The following is a 12,552-nucleotide window of genomic DNA, read 5'->3' on the forward strand; positions in this document are numbered from 1 at the left end:
ATCAGATTCAATAACCTTAGAGCCAGATGCCCATGTCCACTGCCAGAAATGATGCATTCTACACATCTAACAGGCACAAAAGTGAATTAGAGACTGCTGCTAGGCTAAGAGGTAAGTGTGAGTCCCATACATGTTTAAAGTCAGCTAATACAAAATAATTTGAAGCACAAAAACAATTTCATTGGATTATTTAAAACCCAAATCTAGGAGTTCACATATATATTTTGCACAATCCCCTTTCCTTCCCACCATCCAAGATGCCAAAGAGAAAGAAGGCTAAGAGGAAGGAGGTAGCTCAGGCCCCTACTGTCCTGAAGAAGCAGGAGGCCAAGAAGGTGTTCAATCCCCTATTTGATAAAAGGCCTCCCATGTTATCTGCCTCCCTGAATACCTGGGCCCAACACTGTAATCAACCACGCTGAATATCTGGGGACCCATGCAATCACCCACCCTGAACACTTTGGACCTCCCCTGTAACCTACCATGCTGAACACCTGGGCCCTCCTCTCTAATCCACCACGCTGAACACCTGACCTGACCCCATCCTGTAATCCACCACACTGACCACCTAGGGCCCCCCTGTAATCAACTTTGCTGAACACCTGGGGCGCCTCTGTAATCCACCAGGCAAAACACCTGGACCTCCCCAGTAATCCACCAGGCAGAACACCTAGGACCACCTTGGAATCAACCACACTGAACACCTAGGAACCCCTGTGATCCACCACCCTATCAGGGGCCCTCCTGTAATCAACCTCACTGAACACCTGGGGCCCCTCTGTAATCCACCATGCCGGACACCTGGTGCCTCCCCTGTCATCCACCACCTTGAACACCTGGAGCCTTCCCTGTAATCCACAACACTGATCACCTGAGGCCCTACTGTAATCAACTTCCCTGAACACCTGGGGCCCCTCTATAATCCACCATGCTGAACACTTGGGCTTCCCCTATAATCTCGAATGCTGAATACATGGGGCCTCCCCTATATTCCACCACCCTGATCACCTGGGGCCTCCCATATAATCCTAGACATTAAATACCTGAGTCTCCCTTGTAATCCACCAAGCTGAACACCTAGTCCCTAGGGCCTCCCCTATAATCCAGCACGCTTAACAGCTGGGACTTCCCCTGTAATCCACCCCCCTAACCACTGGGGGCCCACCTGTAATTAACCTCTCTAAACAACTGGGAATCCCTGTAATACACCACCCTGACCACCTGGAGCCCCCCTGTAATAAACCTCACCAAACCCCTGGGAGCCTCTGTAATCCACCATGCTGAACACCTGCGGCCTCTTCTCTAATCCAACATGCTGAACACCTGGGGCCTCCACTGTAATCCACCACTCTGAACACCTGGGGCTCCCCGATAATACACCACCCTGATTACCTGGGGCCTCCAATATAATCCACCACTCTTAACACCTGGACTTCCCCTGTACTCTACCACCCTGATTACCTGGAACCCCACTGGAATCAACCATGCTGAACACCTGGGAACCCCTGTAATCCACCACCCTTACCATTGGGGGCCCGCCTGTAATCAACTTTGCAGAACACCTGGGGCCCCTCTGTAACCCACCATGCTGAACACCTAGTGCCTCCCCTATAATCCACCACGCTGAACACCTTGGGCCGCCCCTCTAATCGACTACCCTGATCGCCTGGGACCCCCTATAATCAACCTCCCTGAACATATGGGGCCCCTGGAATCCACAATCCTGACCACTGGGGGCCCCCCTGTAATCTACCTCGCAGAACACCTGGGGCCCCTCTGTAATCCACCATGCTGAACACCTGGGACCTCCCCTTTAATCCACCATGCCGAACAGCTGGGGCTCCCCAGTAATCCACCACCTTGAATACCAGGGACCACCCAGTAATCCACCACCTTAAACACCTGTGGCCTCCCCTGTAATCCTGCACTCTGATCCCCTGTGGGCCCACTTTAATCAACCATGCTGAACACCTGGGAACCCCTGTATTCCACAACCCCAATCAACTGGGGCTCCCCTATAATCAACCTCGCTAAACACCTGGGATCCTCTGTAATCCACCACACTGAACATTCGGTGCCTCCCCAGAAATCCACCACCTTGAACACCTGGGACCTCTCCTGTAATCCATCACCCTGGTCATCTGGGCCCCCATGTAATCAACCTCGCTGAACACCTGTGACCCCTCGGTAATCAATCATGCTGAACAACTGGGGCCTTCTTTCTAATACACCATGCTAAACACTTGAGGCCTCGCTAGTAATCCACCACCTTGAACACCTAGGACCACCCCGTAATCCACCACCTTGAACACCTAGGACCACCCTGTAATCAACCTCGCTGAACCCCTGGAAACCCCTGTATCCAACACACTGACTACATGGGGCCCCTGTAATCAACCTCACTGATAACCTGTGGCCCCTTGGTAATCAATCATGCTGAACACATGCAAACCCCTGCAATCCATCACCCTGACCACCCAGGGCCCTCCTGTAATCAACCTCGCTGAACACCCAGGGCCCCTAACTAATCCATTGGGGTGAAAACCCACGCCTCGCCTGTAATCCACCACCCTGGACACTTGGGATCCCTGTGTAATCAATCACGCTAAATAACGAGAAACCCCTGTAATCCACCACCCTGAACACTTGGGGCCCCCCTGTAATCAACTTCGCTGAACATCTGGGTCCTCTCTGTAATCCACTAAACTGAACACCTCATGCCTCCCCAGTCATCCACCACCATGAACACCTGGGCCCTTCCCTATAATCCACCACCCTGAACACCTGTGGCCGCCCTTAATCAACATCGCTGGACACCTGGGGCCGCTCTGTAATCCACCACCCTGGTCACCTGGGGACCCCTGTAATCAACCACGTTGAATACCTGGGAACCCCTGTGTTCACCACCCTGATCATGTGGGGACACCGGTAATCAACCTCGCTGAACACCTGTGGACCCTCAGTAATCAATAATGCTGAACAACTGGGCGCTCCCCTGTAATCCACCATCCTGAACACCTTGGCTCTCTCCTCTAATCCACCATGCTAAAAACCTTGGGCCTCCTCTGTAATCCACCATGCTGATAATTTGGGGCTCCCCAGTAATCCACCAACTTGAACACCTGGGGCCTCCCCTGTAATACACCACACTGGACATGCCGGGCCACCCTGTAGTCAACCACTCTGAACACATAGGGCCCCCTGTAATGTACCAGGCTGAACACCTGGGCCTCCCCTGTAATACACAAGGCTGAACACATGGGGTCTCCCCTATAATCCACCACCCAGACCACCTGGGCCCCCTCTGTAGTCAACCTCGCTGAACAGCTGTGGCTCCTTGATAATCAATGAACACATGCAAACCCCTGGAATCCATCACCCTGACCACTCAGGGCCTCCTGTAATCATCCTCAATAAACACCTGGGGCCTCTGTAATCCACCAAACTGAACACCTTGTGCCTTGCCAGTCATCCACCACCATGAACACCTGGGGCCTCCCCTATAATCCACCACCCAGATCACCTGGGACCCCTTGTAGTCAGCCTTGCTGAACAGCTGTGGCTCCTTGATAATCAATGAACACATGCAAACCCCTGGAATCCATCACCCTGACCACTCAGGGCCCTCCTGTAATCATCCTCGCTAAACACCTGGGGCCCCTCTGTAATCCACCAAACTGAATACCTTGTGCCTTGCCAGTCATCCACCACCATGAACACCTCGGGCCTCCCCTATAATCCACCACCCAAACTACCTGGGACCCCCTGTAGTCAACCTCGCTGAACAGCTGTGGCCCCTTATAATCAATCATGCTGAACACCTGGAAACCACTGCAATCCACCACCCTTTCCATCTGGGGCCCTCCTGTAATAAACAGTGCTGAAAACCTGGGGCCCCTCTGTAATTCACCACGCTGAACACCTGGTGCCTTCCCAGTCATCCACCACCTTGAACATCTGGGGGCTCCCATATAATCCACCACCCTGACCACCTACTCCCGGGCCATGTAATCAATCAGGCTGAGCATCTGTGGCCCCTTGGTAATCAATCATGCTAAATACATGGGAACACTTGTAATCCATCACCCTGATCACCTGGGGCCCTCCTGTAATCAACTTCACTGGACACCTGGTGTGTGTCTGTAATCCACCACACTGAACACCTGGGTGTCACCTGTAATCCACCATGCTGACCACCTGGGTCCACCTGGTAATCAACATTGCTGAACACCTGGGGCCTCTCGGTAATCTACCACCCTGGTCACCTGGGGCTCCTCTGTAATCAACCACAATTGAATACCTAGGAACCCCTGTGTTCACCACCCTGACCACTTGGGGCCACCTGTAGTCAACCTCGCTGAACACCAGGTCCCCTCACTAATCCATTGGGGTGAAAACCTGTGCCTCGCCTGTAATCCACCACCCTGGACACATGGGGTCCCCCTGTAATCAATCATGCTAATTAAAGGGAAACCCCTGTAATCCACTATCCTGAACACTTGGGGCCCCCCTATAATCAACTTTGCTGAACACCTGGGCCTCCCCTGTAATACACAAGGCTGAACACATGGGACCTCCCCTATAATCAACCATGCTGACCATTGGGGCCTCTCCAGTAATCCACCATGCTGAACACCTGTGGCCTCCACTGGCATCCGCAATGCTGAACCCCTGGGAACCACTGTCCACCCTGGGCCCTTCTGTAATCAACCTTGCTAAATGCCTGGATCCCCACTGTAATCCACTACACTGAACACCTCCTGCCTCCCCAGGCATCTACCACCTGGAATACCTGGGGCCTCCCTTGTAATTACCACCCTGATCATCTGGCCCCTCCCATAATCAACCTCACTGAAAACCTGTGGCCCCTCAGTAATCAATCATGCTGAACACCTGGGAACCTCTGAAATCCACAACCCTGATCACCTGTGGCTGCCCTATAATCAATTTCGCTGGACACCTGGGGTGCATCTGTAATCGACCATGTTGAACACCTGGGCCTCGCTTGTAATCCACCAGGCAGAACACCTGTTCCTCTCCTATAATCCACCATGCTGATCAGTTGGGGCTCCCCTGTAATTAACATTGCTGAACACCTTGGCCCCTCAGTAATCAATCATACTGAACTCCTGGGTACCCTGTAATCCATCACCCTGACCACCTGTGGCAGCCCTGTAATCAACCTAGATGAACACCTGGAGCCTCTCTGAAATCCACCATCTTGAACACCTGGGGCCTCCCCTATAATCCACCAGGCTGGAAACCTGGGACCTCCCTTGTAATCTACCACCCTGATCACCTGGGACATGTAATCCTCCACACTGACCACCTTGAGCCTCCCCTATAATCCACCACCCTGAACACGGGGGCCCTCCTATAATCAAGCATGCTGAACACCTGAGGACCCCTGTAATCCACCACCCTGACCACCTGGGGCTCAGCTGTAATCACCGTTGGAGAGGACATCCAGCCCAAAAGGGACCTCACTCCTTTGTTTAGGGCCCCCGCCACATTAGGCCGCAACAGCAAAGGACTAGTCTCTATGAGCAGCTCAAAGTTCCTCCTGCCATTAGCCAGTTCACCCAGGCCTTGGACCACCAGCTGGCTACTTTCTGCTGAGGCTGGTGCACAAGTACAGACCTGAGACAAAGCAAGAGAAGAAGCAGAGGTAATGGTGGCCCAGGCTGAGAAAAAAGCTGCCAGCAAAAAGGATGTCTAACCAAGGGGCCACCTGTCCTTTGAGCAGGGGTGAACATGGTCACCACTCTAGTGGGGAGCAAGAAGGCCCAGCTGTTGGTGATAGCCCACGACATGGACCCAGGGAGCTGGGGGTCTCCCTGCCTGCCCTTTGACAGGAGATGAGGGTTCCAATCGCCAGGCTGGGGCATCTTGTCCACAAGAAGACCTGATCCACCGTTGCCTTCACACAGGTTAACTTGGAAGACAAGGGAGCTCTGGCTAAGCTGGTGGAGGCCATTCCGAACCAACTACAAGGACAGATACGATGAGATTCACCGCCACTGGGGAGGCAGCGTCCTGGGTCCAAAGTCGGTGGCTCACATTGCCAAGCTGGAAAAGGCCAAGGCTAAGGAACTGGCCACTAAGCTGGGCTCAGTGTGCACTGTGGAGTTTTCTATACATAAAAGTAATAAATATTCTCTTTCAGCCAATACAACGAAACAAAAAAACGCCCCAAATCTATATTATGCAAGAAGCATTTGCTTATTTTCATATGACTCTGAAAGGGTATCTCTAATAAAAATCATCTTTAATAAATGAATGTTTTGTTGTGACATACCTGTGCATGTCTTGAATGTTCTGGAACTCAAATTTTACTCATATTCATGCTAAAACAATGCAATGAAAACTTCATGGTTGATTCACAAAAAATAATTTATAATAAAACAAATTCATCAATATTTAGCAGACACAATTTAGAAAATAAAACTTAAATATATATTTGCCTTACTTTTAAGCAAAAAAAGTCTCCCATCATAGGAGTTATGACTCACAATGTTAATAATAATAAAGATTATTATTTTACTGACTTTGTTTTTAGTAGAAAAATGCCTCTGAGAAAGCGTTTCCTCCCCTGGATCTTGACCTAATTGGACAATTTGATGTGAGCTCATATTTGTGGTCTGATAGGGCTTTCAAGGGAGCCAATTATGTGTTTTCCACCACAATATTACAGCCGTACAGCTTTTTCTGGAACTTTTGTACCTTTTCTGCTGTAAATATTAAGTTAAGTTTGGCTCTTTGGGACAAAACATTTCTTCTGTGACTGTTATTGCTGCTGATAGTGGGAAGATTGCCAGCAGAATCTGTTTTAAAGAAATAGGAAAATATTTCTGATTGCATTTTATTTCATAATGCACTAAACAAAGTTTAACTAACACTAGAGAATTGCAGGTAGCTTACTTTAGAAGAAATAGAAAAATCCTTTCTATCACAAATGAAAACTGCTAAACATCATTACTGTGAGTCTAAAAATAGAGATGCCGGCTGATAAGGGAAACCAATACTTCTAAAGTTGCTCCGGTTTGTATACGAGTGTGTCTGATGAAAGCAGAACAAATATCCATGTGAGAAAATCCCATCTTCAGTATAATCCTTTAGAATATTCAAGGTAGCAGAAAAACTGCAAAGCTGCTATCCAAGATAAGACAGGAATGAGCTTTCTGTGCTCACATTTCATTCCCAATAGGATCTGGGTCCCTGGGGCTCAGATGTAGACCTGGCCTCAGCCAAAGATGAGATGTACAAAATCTTTGCATTCATTCAGATCTTTTGTGAATAATGAAAGGAGTTATAGGAACTTTTGATATGGTAAAAGAAGAAAAAAGAAGAAGGGGGGGTGTTCTCCATGTTAGATAATTGTGCATTATATTTCAAACTCTTTTTTAAAATTAATTTTGTTGTATTAAACATTCTAGGATGAGACTTTCAGAGTTTCAGACTTGCTTTTCTTAAAAAAGTGCAATTTAATATAATCCATTTTAAAGGACAATAAAATAAAATAATTCTTAGATGAAAAGTTCTTTTTTTAATAATATAAGAATATAACCAGTACTTTTTGTAAAAATAATGGCAGAAGGTGCCAATTAATTTCTTTTAAATAAAAATGTAAGAGGTATGAAACAACTTTGGAGAAATAAAATAACAAATTTCAAATAATTGTTAAGAGTTTCATGAAAGAAACTTGTCCTGATAAATAAATGTATGCAAAATGCCCCCTACATTGTGTGAATGTTTTGATACTTCTACTACACTAGATTTACCATGGTTTAAGGCACCTCTGCACAGAAGTCCAAAATATTGACTGGCATGCATCAAAGGCAGAAGTGGTTTATGTTTCACTATTTAGTACATGGATAAAAGTGCTCTGGAGTTTTTCATAGGGATATTTAACATCATTGTATTGTTTGGTAATTCTCTGGTAAGAGTTAAAGTTAAATTTCAAATGTATTTCAAAGTAGTTGGATACTTTTTTGTTAAGTAGTTTGGACTCCTTCCTTCATGAATCTCTTTCCTTAGAATGGGCTCTTTCCTATCCCTACAGTGAGTACGTTAACTCATTCATTTTCCGTCTTTGAAGTTAGCTTCTGTTCAGGAGCACACAAATGGAGCAATTCATATGGTTTTGGATGAAATAAATACACTAAACTCAGGTATCTTATTAAATGCTCCAGAAGGTTAAAAAAGTGTGACATAAAAATGTGTTTCCCTTGGTTAAAGATTGATCCTGCATTTTTATTTGTACAGAAAAATGTTAAAGGTGCATGGGATGAGACAGCCTGGGTGCTAGCTGAAATAGACTATTTAGGAATTCTATACTTATTGGAAATAAACTAACGATCCTAAAAGTCATTTTCAGCATTTGAAAGTGTGAATAATAACAGGGTGTACCTTAAAGTGATGCTATAAAAATAAGCAAAATAATCCAAAGGAATATGCATAGTGCCTTCAACATTCTAGATATATCAATACATTATTAACATTAATAACATTATCCCACTATCTTGATTCTTCTTCTTTTTTTATATATTTTATTGATTTTTTACAGAGAGGAAGGGAGAGGGACAGAGAGCCAGAAACATCGATGAGAGAGAAACATCAATCAGCTGCCTCCTGCACACCCCCCACTGGGGACATGCCTGCAACCAAGGCACATGCCCCTGACCGGAACCGAACCCAGGACCCCTCAGTCCGCAGGCCGACGCTCCATACACTGAGTCAAACCAACCAGGGCTTGATTATTATTCTTAATTGTTCATTATATTTTCACCGTAACAGTCATACATTACAGTTCTATTATAGAATTATTCTAATTAGCATTACTCCATTCACAATTAATAGCATTCAGTGAAAAATCACCCTGTGATCATATCTGAAAATATGTTCCTGTGTCTGAGACTTTTATGGCACAAAAACGTGGATTATGCTATTCTGTCTGCTCTTGCCTACAATCAAAAGGTGGAGAATAAAGGTGAGAATCTTTAAAGAGCTAGAAAATATTGGAATATCAACTGCACATCACTAATTAGAGTCTGTCAGATAGTCTGTACTTTATAAAAAAAATATCACATACAGATTTAAAATTTCAATATTTTTCTAGCTAAGAGGTTACAAAGAAATTTGAGACATTAAATTGACATATTATGGGAAGAAAAATAAAAATAAAATAAATTATCTACTACCCCATCTAATAAACCAGGGAAAGAGCAACAAATTAAATCCAAATAAGTGAGTAACAACAAATGAGCAAATAAGAAAAACAAACTCATAGACACAGACAACAGTATGGTGGTTACCAGAGGGAAGGGGGTATGGATAGTAAAAACTAAAGGGAGTCAGCCCTAGCAGGTTTGGCTCAGTAGATAGAGTGTCAGCCTAAGGACAGAAATGTCCCAGCTTTGATTCTGGTCAAGGGCACATGCTTAGGTTGTGGCTTAATCCCCAGAAGGGGACGCGCAGGAGGCAGCCAATCAATGATTCACTTTCATCATTGATGTTTCTCTCTTTCTCCCTCTCCCTTCCGCTCTGAAATCAATAAAAAATATATTTTTAAAAAAGTAAAAGGGGTCAAATATATGGTGATGGAAGATTTGACTTTGGGTGGTAAACACACAATGCAATATACAGGTGATATCATAGAAATATTGAAACCTACATAATCTTATTAATCAGTTTCACCCCAATAAAAAAAATTTAAAAGCTGTCATAGTGCACACAGCTAGGCTTTTGTGCTATCCTGTTTAACATAAATATTTTCAAAGATCATTAACGTCAAACAAGGCCACTCTATAGCCATGAAGGTTCAAGAAAAATATTAGGTTATTTCACAAACAATGCAAAAACACAGACAAAGTCATGAATATTGTCAAAATCACAAAAATGAATAAATATTCCTGTGTGCTGGTGAATATGAATGACAGCTGCTACTTTTCCACTCACAGTTGTAGCCTTGTTTCATTCCTCATGGATATTCTGTCATCTTCATCCTCAAGTTGCTAAAAGCCCTAAGTTATTCATTGTCACAGAAAGGCTGTTGTTATGTTTAGAGGGATCTATAATTGTCTGCATACAGGATAATGTGCCATAAAAAGTATCTTGTAGTGTTTCATTATTCCAAAATAAAACTATACCTTGGAAGATTCTTTTTAGTGAATTATAATACCTCTAAATAGAGTTATGTTCTTTTCTTGTAAGGCAGAATGATTTAGTTGAGGACACTACCTGGTGTTTAAGATGCTCTTACACCCATTTCTACTTAAATATACTGATATTCATCTTTTTGACACGGATTCTCCAGTTTAAATATAGCTCTAATAACATTTGGTCCTTACCAAGTTGCCAAGAATAATATGAAGAATAATTAAATAAAAGATGTGCTTTTCTTGCCTGGGAGTCACTACAATACTGTAATATTTGGAATCGCTGGGGTGTGAGAGCTAGGGAGAAGAGCTCTTAGGTGCAGTCATTTTAAATGATTTATCTCTCTGTGTCCATTTGCGATTTTGATACAACCTGGACAGCAGGATGGATATTATAAAACATTAAAGCATCTGGAACTAGACCAAACTGTAACGGAAGGAAATTGCCTATTCTTATGGAGCGGATTTTATGCTAGTTTTTTTTTTAATATAAGTAAAGCACTCAAGAGACAATGGCATGGCTCTAAAATATTTTAAAAGTATAGATTAATCTATAAAATGCCACTTCTGGATGAAAAATCCTAGGCCAAACAAAAGTACACTTTAGGATTCCACTTTTAAGCTCTAATAGAAAAGAGAGACTTTTAAAATAATGGGCACAAATAAAACTGTGCTATTAAGTACTTATCCTCTTAAGCTTGAAACACATATCAACCTTCCCCAGGAAGAGAAAAAGGCCATTTTAACCAAGGATGAGTCATTCACTCAACACTACTCCACTGTGAGGAGCCTGGGGACATAAAACAATATCCATCTTCCCTAAAGATTTGTGTTTACTACATGGTATGTGCATTCTTTTTATAACCAAGAGGAGGAAAAACAAGTATTATTGTTAACAGACTAAATTAAAAAAAACACACACTTTGGAATTCTAATTATTTTCAGATAAAAGTAATTGTTTTCTGACATTGGATCAATCAGCACGTATGAGTACGTATTTTCACACACTATGGACAAAAAATAGAGTTAGCTGCATATTTTTGCTTTTGTCCATACATATCAATGTTTGAAAATACTGAATGGGAGTGAGTGTGTGTGTGTGTGTGTGTGTGTGCACGCGCGCACCCGTGCATGCATACCATGCACACAGAAATCTGAACTACCAAAATTTTAATATCTCAATTTTAAAAATCATTTAAAAGGCTGTGGCACCTCTATTTGCTTCAGCTGTGTTATTCTTTTTCTTTTCCTGACAGCTTTCCTCTCACATTTTCGCTAGCTTTAATTAAGTTTTCTCCTTTGACCTGAATGAAAACAAAAAAATTGCAGGCTCAGTAAATTTTCTCAGTGTGCACACAGTTTGATCAGTTACTGCCTAGTGTCTATTAATAAAGGTTTCACTGCTCTTGATTATTTTTATTGTTCCTGATTAGTAATTAGTAGGTCAAACGTATGGATTAAATGCTCCTGTGCAATGATTCCTAAACCTCTTGGGACTGTAATAATTTCCTGAAATACCTATTAAAAATGCAGGCTCGGTGTTTTCAGGGTAGACAATGAAATAGACACTACAGGGGCAAAGCCTGGTAATATGTATTTTAACCATAATTCTTGGTTTTACCTAGGGCTTTGATAGAAATTCAGATTTTCAGAGCTCCACTCCAACCTACTAACTCAGAACCTGCATATTAAAAAGGTATCAAGAGAAACCATATACCCCTTAAATTTAAGGGGTATTTTAAGAAATAGTCTCTGTCACATTCTTTCACTAATGTTAGAAGAATGAAACCTTTTAATGTTTTCCATGCTGAAGTACCTTTATTCTCAGTTTACAAATCAGAAAATTAAGAGCCAGACATATAATGATGATAATGAAATGGGTCTTGATATTTAGTTTCCTACTCTCATCATCTTCAAAGATGTTTTTGTTTATTTTACAAAGCTCTCTGTCTGGACTCTAATGTTCACAGACGTCCACCATATAGTATTGATCACCATTTTCATGTCTATTATATCCTGACTCTTATGTGCTCATTTTTCATGCACTGATTCCTTTAAGTATCATATTGAGCTCCATGTGATAGCCATTTTAAATCCCTCATCATTCAAAACTGTATCACACATACCAGTACTTGTTTATTAAGGTGTTAGCAACAGACGAACACAACCCATTAACACAACCCAATGAAATCCTTAAGACCATTTGAAGTATTATTCAGTTCTAATTTGTCCAGTGCAGTCTCTAACCATTGAGCAAGAACAGATTCCTATCTCTCTGAATCTCCTTTGTCAACACTTGTCTGAGTTTCCTATTGCTACTGTAACAAATAACCACAAATTATGTGGCTTAAAACAACACAAATTTTTCTCTCACTGTACAGGAGGTCAAAAGTGC

The 12,552-nt window shown here is 43.4% G+C and overlaps 1 pseudogene; it reads left to right on the forward strand.

Moving 5' to 3' along the window:
* Positions 1-257: 257 nt before the first annotated feature.
* LOC139011347 (large ribosomal subunit protein eL8 pseudogene) lies at positions 258-7,300 on the forward strand (annotated as a pseudogene).
* The last annotated feature ends 5,252 nt before the right edge of the window (positions 7,301-12,552 follow it).

Source organism: Myotis yumanensis, unplaced genomic scaffold (assembly GCF_028538775.1).
Source record: "Myotis yumanensis isolate MYYU_CA2020_CCGP unplaced genomic scaffold, mMyoYum1.0.hap1 SCAF_5, whole genome shotgun sequence".
NCBI lineage: Eukaryota > Metazoa > Chordata > Mammalia > Chiroptera > Vespertilionidae > Myotis > Myotis yumanensis.